Source organism: Eumetopias jubatus, unplaced genomic scaffold, assembly GCF_037043125.1.
Source record: "Eumetopias jubatus isolate StellerSeaLion01/CBP00866 unplaced genomic scaffold, mEumJub1_p1.0 scaffold_11, whole genome shotgun sequence".
In the NCBI taxonomy this organism is placed as follows: domain Eukaryota; kingdom Metazoa; phylum Chordata; class Mammalia; order Carnivora; family Otariidae; genus Eumetopias; species Eumetopias jubatus.
The window spans coordinates 61,531,130-61,544,229 of record NW_028274817.1 but is presented as its reverse complement, the minus strand read 5'-3'; the positions used below and the strand labels follow the sequence as shown (position 1 = coordinate 61,544,229).

Genomic DNA, 13,100 nt, shown 5'->3' with positions numbered 1-13,100 from the left:
GTGAAAAGAAGAGCCATATTCACCCCAGTGTTCATAGCACCAACGTCCAACAATAACCAAACTGTGGAAAGAGCTGAGATGCCCTCAAGAGACCAATGGATAAAGAAGATGTGGTCCTTATATACAATGGAACATTACTCAACCATCAGAAGGGATGAATACCCAACTTTTACATCAACATGGATGGGACTGGAGGAGATTATGGTAAGTGAAATAAGTCAGGCAGAGAAAGTCAATTATCATATGGTTTCACTTATTTGTGGAACATAAGGAATAGCATGGAGGACATTAGGAGAATGAAGGGAAAAATGAAGCAGGAGATGAACCATGGGAGACCATGATCTTCGAGAAACAAACTGAGGGTTTTAGAGGGGAGAAGGGGTGGGGGGATGGGTGAGCCTGGTGATGGGCATTAAGGAGGGCAGATATTGCATTGACCACTGGGTGTTGTATGAAAACAATGAATCACGGAACACTACATCAAAACCTAATGATGTACTGTATGGTGACTAACATAACATAATAAAATGAAATAAAAAGATACACACAGAAAGTGAAGAGATGAAAAAATTTACCTTATAATGTAAGCAAAAAAATAAATAAAGCCAAGGTAGGAATACGTACATCGGACAAAATGAACTTTAAAACACAAACTGTAACAAGAGACAAAGAAGGCTGCTGCATAATAATAAGAACAATCCAATAAGAGAATATAACGTTTATAAATATCTATGCACCCAACATCGAAGCACCTAAGTACATAAAGCAAATATTAACAGACATAAAGGAAGAAACTAATGTTAATAAAATAAAAGCAGAGGACTTTAACACCCCACTTATATCAATGGATAGATCATCCAGGTAGATAGCCAATGAGGAAACAGTCTTTAAATGACACTTTAGACCAGGTGGACTTAACGGTTATATACAGAACATTCTGCCCAAAAACAACAAAATTCACATTCTTTTCACATGCGCATGAAATTTTCTCCAGAATAGATCACATATTAGGTAACAAAACAAGTATCAATAAATTTTAAAAAAATGAAAATATACCATGAATCATTTCTAACACAACAGTATAAATGTAGAAATTGATCACAAGAAGAAACCTGGAAAAACAAACATGTATAGGCTAAACAACGTTACTAAACAACCAATGGGTCAACAATGAAATCAAACAAGAAATAAAAAAAAATACATAGAATGAAGAGAACGTACAATGGTTAAAAATCTTTCAAATTCAGTAATAGATGTTTTAAGAGGGGGGCGCCTGGGTGGCTCAGTCATTAAGTGTCTGCCTTCGGCTCAGGTCATGGTCCCAGGGTCCTGGGATTGAGTCCCACATCGGGCTTCCTGCTCTGCAGGAAGCCTGCTTCTCCCTTTCCCACTCCCCCTGCTTGTGTTCCTTCTCTCACTTTGTCTCTCTCTGTCAAATCAATGAAGTCTTAAAAAAATGTATCCAAAGTTGTTATAAAAGGGAAATATATAGCAATACAGGCCTGCCTCAAAAAATAACACAACAATCAAATAAGCAATCTGCCGTTATACCTAAAGGAACTAAAATAAATAAATAAATAAATAAATAAAATGCAAGACAAGTAGAAGGAAGAAAATAATAAATATTGGGGTGCCTGGATGGCTCAGATAGTTAGTCTGCCTTTGGCTCAGGTCATGATCTCCATGTCCTGGGATAGAGCCCCACATTGGGCTCCCAGCTCAATGGGGAGTCTACTTCTCCCTCTACCTTTACCTCTCCTCCTGCTTGTGCACCCTCTCCCTCCCTCTTTCTCTCTCAAATGAATAAATAAAATCTTTAAAAAAGAAAATAATAAAGATTATAACACAAGTAAGTGATAGAGACTAAAACCAAACAAAACAATAGAAAAGATCAATGAAACCAAGACCTTATTCCTTGACAAGATAAACAAAATTGATAAATCCTACATGTCAATATCCTTAATGAATACAGATTCAAAAGTCATTAACAAAATATTAGCAAACCGGCAGCGTGGGTTGCACGCGGACCTCACGAGCCGGGCGCACCCTGTTGGCTGCGGGGTCCTAGTGGGCTGCAGTCCCAGCGCCTCGGAGCCGCCCCCTTCGGTGGTGGGAGGGGCAGACGGAGGAGGCGCTGCGAGACAGAAGCCATGTTTGTGGCGCTCCACATCGCGGTGGACCGTAAAGATCTCATCCATGATGTCTCTTTAGACTTCCATGGGTGACTGATGGCCACCTGCTCCAGCGACCAGAGCGTCAAGGTCTGGGATAAAAGTGAAAGTGGGGATTGCCACTGTACCGCTACCTGGAAGACACATAGTGGATCTGTGTGGCATGTGACATGGGCCCATCCTGAATTTGGACAGATTTTGACTTCTTGTTCTTTTGACGGAACAGCTGCTGTGTGGGAAGAAATAGTAGGAGAATCAAATGATAAACTTCGAGGACAGAGTCACTGGGTTAAGAGGACAACTCTAGTGGATGGCAGAACATCCGTTACTGATGTGAAATTTGCTCCTAAGCACATGGGTCTTATGTTAGCAACCTGTTCAGCAGATGGTATAGTAAGAATATATGGCGTGCCAGATGTTATGAATCTCAGCCAGTGGTCTCTGCAGCATGAGATTTCACGTAAGCTAAATTGTAGTTGTATTTCTTGGAACCCTTCAAGTTCTCGTGCTCATTCCCCCATGACAGCTGTAGGAAGTGATGACAATAGTCCAAATGCAATGGCCAAGGTTCAGATTTTTTAATATAATGAAAATACCAGGAAATATGCAAAAGCTGAAACCCTCATGACAGTCACAGATCCTGTACATGACATTGCCTTTGCTCCAAACTTGGGAAAATTTTTCCATATTCTAGGCATAGCAACCAAAGATATGAGGATTTTTACATTAAAGCCTGTGAGGAAAAAACTTACTTCTTCTGGTGGGCCCACAAAACTTGAAATCCATATAGTGGCTCAGTTTGATAATCTTAATTCCCAGGTCTGGTGAGTGAGTTGGAATATAACAGGAACAGTGCTAGCATCTTCAGGAGATGATGGCTGTGTAAGATTGTGGAAAGCTAATTATATGGACAATTGGAAGTATACTGATATTTTGAAAGGTAATGAGAGCCCTGTCAATAGGGATTCTCAGCAGGGAAACTCAAATCCTTCCCTAGGTTCAAATATCCCAAATCTTCAAAATTCATTAAATGATCTTCTGGCAGAAAGCACAGCTGAGTACCAGCTAACCGGAGTAACTTTGCTGTTTTGCTGCTTGTTGCATGCACACAGGAATGGAAAGCGATCTCCTTTCCCCCTTCCCCAGTGCCTTTTGACCTCTCCCAATATACACCAGCAGCCAGCTTACTACTAAACGCAATCCAAAAGGCCTTTAAAAGTCCAGTGTATTTCATTTTTTTTGTACTAGCCAGTTTATTGACACTATTTGAAGCTTTTAAAATATAAATGGAGAGGCTTTTTGTTGAAACATTGTCACCAAATCAATTTTTTGAAATGTTCCTGAACTTAACATGGGTTTTAAAATTAAAAGGATTGTTACTATCCTTATAAGTAGTTGGGAGGAGGGAAAATATCACTTTATTCCATTTGGAGAACATAGGCTTATTACTTTTGTTTTCTAAACAGTAAGCTAAAATGATGAATTTTTATAATTTTAATTTGAAGGTTGAATAAATATTTTTCATAAAGTTAAAAAAATATTAGCAAACAGCATTCAATAATATATTAAAAGATTATTTACCATGATTAACTGAGATTTCTTCCAAGGATGCAAAGGTGGTTCGATATTCACAAATTAATCAATGGATTACACCACATCTATAAAACAAAAGATAAAAAATGATTTTTTCAATAAAACAATGATTATTTCAATAAATGCAAAAGTGCTATACACACAAACATAATATTACTCATCCATCAAAAAGAATGAAATCTTGCCATTTACAACAACATGGATGGAGTTAGAGAGTATTATGCTTAGCGAAACAAGTCACTCAGAGAAAGACAAATACCATATGATTCCACCCATATGTAGAATTTAAGAAACAAAACAGGTGAACATAAGGGAGGGGAAGGAAAAATAAAATAAGATAAAAACAGAGAGGGAGGCAAACCATAGGAGACTCTTTATAGGGAACAAACAAGGATGCTGGAGGTGAGGGGTGTGGGCAGATGGGGTAATTGGGTTATGGACATTAAGGAGGGCATTTGATGTAATGAACACTGGGTGTTACATGCAACTGCTGAATCACTAAATTCTACCACTGAAACTAATAATACACTATATGTTAACTAACTTGAATTTAAATAAAGTTTTAAAAAGAGAAAATTCTGAACATTCCACCAGGAAACTACTAGAAGTAATAAATGAATTCAATAAAGTTGCGGGATTCAAAATTAATACCCAGAAATCATTAGTGCTTCTAAACACTAATAACAAAGTAGCACAAAGTGAAATTAAGAAAACAATTCCATTTAGAATTGCACACAAGCACAAAATATCTAGGAAGACAACCAGGGAAGTGAAAAACCTGTACATGGATAACTATAAACATTAATGAAAAAAATTGAAGATGACACAAATGGAAAGATATTCAGTGCTCATGGATTGTAAGAATCAGTATTGTTAAAGTATTTATACTACCCAAATCAATTTAGAGATTTAATGAAATCCTTATCAAAATACTAACACCATTTTTCACAAAAGTAGAAGAAATAATAATAATCTGTGGGCCACCTGGGTGGTTAGTCAGTTAAGTGTCTGCCTTCAGCTCAGGTCATTGTCTCAGGGTCCTGGGCTTGAGCCCCACATTAAGCTCTCTGCTCAGCAAGGAGTCAGCTTCACTCTTTATCTCTGTGCTCATACTCTCTCCCTCTCTCTCTCTCTCTCTCTCTTTCAAATAAAAATAAATAAATAAATAAATAAATAAATAAATAAATCTTTAAAAAATAATAATTTGTATGGAACCAATACCATACACTTTTGACTACTACCTGTAACAAACAAATGGAACAGAATAGAGAGCCCAGAAATAAACTCATGCTTATAAAGTCAATTAATCTATGACAAAAAAATCAAGAATATACAATGGGGAAAAGAAAGTCTCTTCAACAAAGGATGCTGGAAAAACTGGGCTGCTGCATGCAAAAGAATAAAACTGGACCACTTTGTTACACCATACACAAAAATAAACAAAATGGATTAAAGATGTAAATGTGAGACCTGAAAACATAAAACTCTTAGAAGATAACCTAAGCAGTAATTTGTTTGATACTGTCTTTAGAAATATTTTTCTAGATCTGTCTCCTTTGACAAGGGAAACAAAAGAAAATTAAACTATTGGGACTACACCAAAATAAAAAGATTTTGCAGGATGAAGGAAACCATCAAGAAACAGAAAGGCAACCTTCTTAATAAGAAAAGATATTTGCAAATGATATATCTGATAATAGGTTAATTTCTAAAATATATAAAGAACTTATACAACTCAACACCAAAATAAAAAGAAAAGAAACAAACAATCTGAATAAAAAATGGGTAGGGACATGAATAGACATTGTTCCAAAAAAATATATACAGATGGCTAACAGACACATGAAAAGATGCTCAATATCACTCATCATCAGGGAAATGTAAATCAAATCTACAATGAGATACCACCTCATACCTGTCAGAATGACTAAAATAAAAAACATAAGAAACAACAGGTGTTGGTGAGGATATGGAGAACCCTTGTGCACTGTTGGTAGGAATGTAAACTGGTGCGGTCACTGTGGAATATAGTATGACATTTCCTCAAAAAATTAAAAATAAAATTTACATATAATCCAGTAACCTTACTACTAGGTATTTATGCAGAGAAAATGAAAACACTAATTTGAAAGGATATATGCACCCCTATGTTTATTGCAGCATTATTGACAATAGCCAAGATAAAGAAGCAACCCAAATGTCCATCCATAGATGAGTGGATAAAGATGTGGTATATATATATATGCAATAGAATATTACTAAGCTTCAAAAAATGAAGTCTTGTCATTTGCAACAACATAAATGGACCTAAAAGATATAATGCTAAGCAAAATCAGTCAGTCAAAGAAAGATTAGTATCATATTATTTCACTCATATGTGGATTTGAAGAAACACAAAACATGAACAAACAAGAATTAAGAGAGACATAAAACCAGACTCTTAAATACATAGAAAATTTGTTGGTTGCAAGAGGGTAGGTGAGTGGGGGAAAAGGTGAAATTGATAAAGAGGATCAAGTGTACTTTTATATAGTACTGAGTAATGTATATTTCTAGGACTCAGCACTGAGTAATGTATATAATTGTTGAATCATTATATTGTACACATGAAAATAATATAATACTGTATGTTAATTATACTTCAATAAAAGCATGTAAAAAATTGTATGGAACTATGAGAGACCCCAAATGGCCAAAGCAATCATAAGAAAGAAGAACACAGCTGGATATATCACAATTCTAGTTTTCAAAATAAACTACAAAAACAATATGGTACTGACACAAAAACAGACACATAGATTAATGGAATAGAATAGATAGCCTAGAAAGAATCCCATGCTTATATGATTAATTAATTTATGACAAGGGAAACAAGAACATACAATGGAGAAAAGACAGTCTCTTCAGCAAATTGTGCTGGGAAAACTGGACAGCTTCATGTAAAAGAATAAAACTGGACCACTTTTTAACAGCATGCACAAAAATAAACTCAAAGTAAACTAAAGACATTAAAGTGAAAGCAAACTATAAAAATTCTAGACAGGAATATAAGCAGTAGTTTTTTTTACATTGGCCATAGCAACATTTTCCCAATATGTCTCCTAAGACAAGAGATACAAAAGCAAAAATAAACTATTGGGACTACATCAAAATAAAAAGGTTTTGCACAGCAAGTGAAACCATCAACAAAACAAAAAGATAACATACTGAATGGAAAAATGTTACTGTAAATGATATATGTGATAAGAAGTTAATATACAAAATATATAAAGTACTTAGACAATTAAACACACACACACACACACACACACACACACACATACACACACACACACACAAATCTGGTTTAAAAATGGACAGAGGACCTTAATAGACTTAATTTTCCCAAAGAAGACATCCAGGTGTCCAAACAGACACATGAAAAGATACTCAACATCACTAGTCATGTGGGAAAAGTAAGGAAAAATCACAATTAGTTCTCACCTTATGCCTTTCAGAATGGCTAACATAAATAAATAAAAAAAAGAACAAATAACTAGTGTTGGCAAGAATGTGGAGAAAAGCAAAACCTTGTGCACTGTTGGGGAGAATGCAAATTGGTACAGCCAATGTGGAAAGGGATATGAAGTTTCCTCAAAACTTAAGAGTAAAAATCCTATGTCATCCAAGTATTCCACTACTGGGTATTTACCCAAAGAAAACAAAAACACTAATTCAAGTAGCTATATGCAATCCTGTTTCTTGCAACATTATTTACAGTAACCAATGCAAGTGTCCATTGATAGATGAATAGATAAAGATGTGGTTTATGTATACAATGGAATGTACACACCCATAAAAAAAGATGATCTTGCCACTTGCAACAATATGGAAGGAACTAGAAAATATTATGCTAAGTAAAATACATCAGAATGAGAATACAAATAGCATATGATTTCACTCATATGTGGCATCTAAATAAACAAATGAATAAACAAAAAAACCCAGAATTACTTCTATAAATACAGAGAACAAACTGATGGTTGTTAAAAGAAAGAAAGTGTGGGATTAGGAAGAGAGTGAAGGGGAGTGGGAGATACAGGCTTCAACTTGAGGTATGAATGTCATGCAAGTTAAACATACAGCATAGGGAGTATAGTCACTGATATTGAAAGAGCATTGCATGGTTACACATTGTAGCTACACTTGAGGTAAGCATAACATAATGTATAGAGATATTGAAACATGTGGTACACCTGGAATTAATGTAACATTGTGTTTCAACTGTACTCATAAAAAATTTTTAAAAAGGAGTCTGGAAGATGGTGATGAAGTAGGAGGACCCTAGGCTTGCCTCATTTGATGGATGTAATTAGATAACAATCAAATCATCCTAAATACCCCAGAAATTGACTTGAAGACTGGCAGAACAAACTTCACAACTAAAGGTAGAGAAGAGACCACATTGAAGAAGGCAGGAAGTGTGGAGACATGGTTGGGAGAGAAACAGTTTGTGGCTGCTGCTGTGGGGAGGGAGCCACAGTCACAGAGAAGGGCAAAAGACAGACTAGCACACAGGGGAGCACATGGGGAAAACAGATCCCCAAAACAATTAACTTGGAGAGTGAAAGAGTCTGAATTTCCTGAGTTCTTGCAACCAGTGGGGCTTAAAGCTTGGAGTTTGAAGTCACTGGGCTTGATTTGGGGAGAGCTCTGAAGCATTTGGGCTGCTCTTTGAGAACAGTCAAGTCAAACAATCTGGGGACAGATAGCCTGGAAACACTGATCTGAAGAGTGCCTGGGGCAAACAATGGGAAAGTTATTTGCTCCTCTCAGAGCATGTCCTAGAGAAGCAGGATTCATGGAGACACCTCTTCTGGAACAAAGAAACTGACAGGTGCCATTTCTCTCCCCCACCCTTCAGCATAAACACAAAACCATGTGTGGGAACCTGCACAGCACAGACAATCACTACCTAACTTCCTTACACCAAGCCCCACCACATCACACTCTGGTGGAACTGCCATTCCCTGTTAGGCTTGCCTCAGTCCCAGGGCAGCAGGTCCCTTTCCCCAGAAGTCAGGCCCAAACCAATGCTCACACTGTATCTCCCAATATGGAAATTTTCTGGAGCCTTGGTTCTGGAAGCAGGGGCAACAGGTTTCATTTCACAAGGAGACCAGAGCACACCTAGTTAAAACGAGCCACATTCAAACCAGGGACCAAACACTGCCCACAAGAAGCAAGGAGACCATCTACGGATGACTGTCCTGAAGGATAAGGCAGCCAGGACAACAGCAGAGTGCGTGCAGCACACATTGGAGACACTCCAGAAGTGCCAGGCCCTGGGGAAGAGGGGACACTACAGTTCAAAGCACTACAGGACCTCTTCTTCATAAGGCCATTACCCTCAAGAACAGAGGATGTAGCTGACTTTCCAAACACACAGAAAAATGCACAGACATAGACAGAATGAGAAGATAGAGGAATTTGTCTCAAATGAAATAACAGGACAAGGCCACAGCCAGAGATTTAAGTGAAACAGATATAAGTAACATGTCTGATAGAGAAATTTAAAGTAATGATCATAAGGATACTCACTGGACTTGAGAAAAAAGTGGAAGATATGAGTGAGATCCTTAACACAGAGATAAGGAATAATATAGCAGAGATAAAGGGTTGAAAAAATGAAATGAGAAACATGCTTGGATGGATTAAACAGCAGGCTGGAAGAAGCAGAGGAATGAATTAATGACCTAGAAAACAAACTAAAGGAAAATAATCAAACTGAACAAAAGAGAGAAAATAAAATTATGAAAAATGAGAATAGGCTTAGGGAACACAGTGACTTCATCAAACTTAATAACATTCACATTATAGGAGAAGAGAGAGAAAAGGGGGGAAATTATTTGAAGAGATAATAGCTGAAAACACCAATCTGGGAAAAGCAACAGATATTCAGATCCAGGAAGCACAGAAAACCCCCAGTACAATCAAGATTTTATTTTGGCAAAACAAAATCTGTCAAAAAAAGCAGATCCACACCAAGGCACATTATAATTAAAATGGCAACATGCTGATAAGGAAAAAAAAATTAAAAGCAGCAAGACAGAAGAACACAGGTGCACACAAGGGAACCTCCATAAGGCTATGTGCAGATTTTTCAGCAAAAACTTTGCAAGCTAGGTGGAGTGTCATGATATATTCAAAATGTTAAATGGGAAAAGTCTACAGCCAAGAATACTCTATCCAGCAAAGCTATCGTTCAGAATAGAAGGAGAGATAAAGAGGATAAAGAATTTCCTGAACAAAACTAAGGGAGTTTGAGAGCACTAAACTAGCCCTGCAAGAAATATTAAAGGGGAATTTTTGAGTGGAAATATCAGTACAGGAACAAACAAAATAAAAGAATGTAAAATATGACACTATTTACCTAAAGCATGTGGAGGAGAGGAATAAAGAATGGGTTCAAACTTAAACAACCATCAACTTAATATAGACTGCTCTATGCAGAAGATGTTATATACAAACCTAATGGTACCTGCAAATGAAAAACCAGTAACAGATACTCAGAGAATAAAGATAAAGGAATCCAAGTAAATCACTAAAGAGAGCCAACAAACTATGACAGAGAGCAAGAGAAGAAAAGATCAGAGAAAGACAACCAAAATAACTATACAACAAGGAACAAAATAGCAATAAATACATATCTATTAATAATTACTTTGAGTGAAAATGGACTAAAACTCAAAAAAAAGGCCTAGAGTGACAGAATGGGTAAGGAAAAAAAAAAGAAGACCCATCTATATGTTGCCTACAGGAGACTCATTTTAGATCTAAACACACCTGAAGATTGAACATGAGAGAATGCAAAAATATTTATCATGCAAATGGATGTCAAAAGAAAGGCAGATTAGCAATACTTATATTGGACAAAATAGACTTTCTTTTCTTTTTTTGTTTCAAGTTTTTATGTATGTATGTATGTATGTATGTATGTATGTATTTTTAAGTAAGCTCCACCACCAGCATGTAGCACAATGTGAGGCTTAAACTCATGACCCTGAGATCAAGATCTGAGCTAAGATCAAGAGTTGGGTACTTAACTGACTGAGCCACCCAGACACCCCTCAAGGTTTTATTTCAATTCTAGTTAGTTAAAATATAGTGTAATGTTGGTTTCAGGAGAATTTAGTGATTCATCACTTGTATATTAATACCCAGTGCTCATCATAACCAGTGCACTCTTAATATGCACCCCTTATTGGGTGCCTGGGTGGCTCAGTTGGTTAAGTGACTGCCTTTGGCTCAGGTTATGATCCTGGAGTTCCGGGATCGAGTCCCGCATCAGGCTACCTGCTCAGCAGGGAGTCTGCTTCTCCCTCTGACCCTCTTCCCTCTCGTGCTCTCTATCTCTCATTCTCTCTCTCTCTCAAATAAATAAATAAAATCTTAAAAAAAAATGCACCACTTATCTAGCCCATCCACTACCATCCTTCCTCTATCAGCCCTCAGTTTGTTCTCTGTAGTTGAGTCTCATGGATTGCCTCCCTCTCTTTTTCCCTCTTCCCCTATGTTCATCTCTTTTCTTTCTTAAATTCCACATATGTAGACTTTAAAACAAAGACTGTGACAATAGGGGCACCTGGGTAGCTCAGTCATTAAGCATCTGCCTTCGGCTCAGGTCATGATCCCAGGGTCCTGGGATCAAGTCCCACATCGGGCTCCCTGCTCCGTGGGAAGCCTGCTTCTCCCTCTCCCACTCCCCCTGCTTGTATTCCCTCTCTAGCTGTCTCTCTCTCTGTCAAATAAATAAATAAAATCTTTAAAAAAAAGACTGTGACAAGAGACAGGAAAAGACACTATATAATAACGAAGGAGATAATCCAACAGAAACATATAACAATTATAAATATTTATGTACACAAAATGGGAGCACCAAAATACATAAACTAGTTAATAACAAATATAAAGGAACTACTCAATAGTAATATAATAATAGTAGGGGACTTTAATAACCCAAATACATCAATGGACAGATCCACTAAACAGAAAATCAACAAAGAAACACTGGCTTTGAATGACCTACTGGAATAGATGGATTTACCATATATTTAGAACATTCCATCCTAAATCATCAGAATAGTTTCCTTTCAAAAGAGGAATAAATGACATATTAGGTGACAAAACACGCCTCAACATATTGCAGAAACTCGAAATCATACCATGCACCTTTTCTGACAACAAAGTTATGAAAGTAGAAGTCAACCACAGGGGTGCCTGGTGTGGCTCAGTAGGTTAAGCGTCCAAATCTTGGTTTCCTCGGCACAGGTCATGATCTCAGGGTTGTGAGAGTGAGCCCTGCATTGGGCTCTGCTCTGTGTGGAGCCTACTTCTTAGCTCTCTCTCCCCCTGTGTCCCTTCCCCACCCCTCTCTTTCAAATAAATAAATAAATCTTAAAAAATGGAGCCAACCACAAAAAAATCTGGAAAGGCCACAATAATTATTGAACATTATATCAAAAACTAATGATGTACTATAACTTGGCAAATTGAATTTAAATAATAATAAAAAATAACATACTATTAAATGATGAATGGATCAACCAGGAAATCAAGGAAGAAATTTAAAAAATACATGGAAGCAAATGGAAATGAAAATACAACATATCAAAATCTTCTGGATACAGCAAATGCAGTTCCAAGAGATAAGTTTATAGTGTTAAAGGCCTACCTCAAGAAGCAAGTAAAATCTCAAATAAACAACCTAACCTTACACCTAAAGGAGCTTGAAAAAGAACAAAAACTGAAGCTTAAAACTAGCAGAAGGAATGCAATAATAAAGATTAGAGCAGAAATAAATGAAATAGAAACTAAAAAACAATAGAACAGATCAATGAAACCAAGAGGTGGTTCTTTGAAAAAAAAAAAAAACAACAGAAACAGTAAAATGGATAAATCTCCAGCCAGACTTTTCAAGAAAAAAGAGAAAGGATCCATATGAATAAAATCAGAAATGAGAGAGGAGAAATAACAACCAACACCACAGAAATACAAGAATTATAGGAGAATATTATAAAAATAACTATATGCAAATCATTAGAAAACTCAGAAGAAATGGATACATTTCTAGAAATATATAAACTACCAAGACTGAAACAACAAAATAGGAAATTTGAACAAACAAATTACCACCAAAGAAATTGAATCAGTAATCAAACTCCCAACAAGCAAAAGTCCAGGATCAGACAGCTTTCCAGGAGAACTCTATCAAACATTTTAAGAAGAGTTAATACCTATTCTTCTCAAATATTTCAAAAAATAGTAAAGGAAGGAAAATTTCCAAATTCATTATAT

At 36.5% G+C, this 13,100-nt stretch overlaps 1 pseudogene; it reads left to right on the top strand.

Moving 5' to 3' along the window:
* Positions 1-2,150: 2,150 nt before the first annotated feature.
* Positions 2,151-3,280, top strand: LOC114207534 (nucleoporin SEH1 pseudogene; annotated as a pseudogene).
* Positions 3,281-13,100: the final 9,820 nt, after the last annotated feature.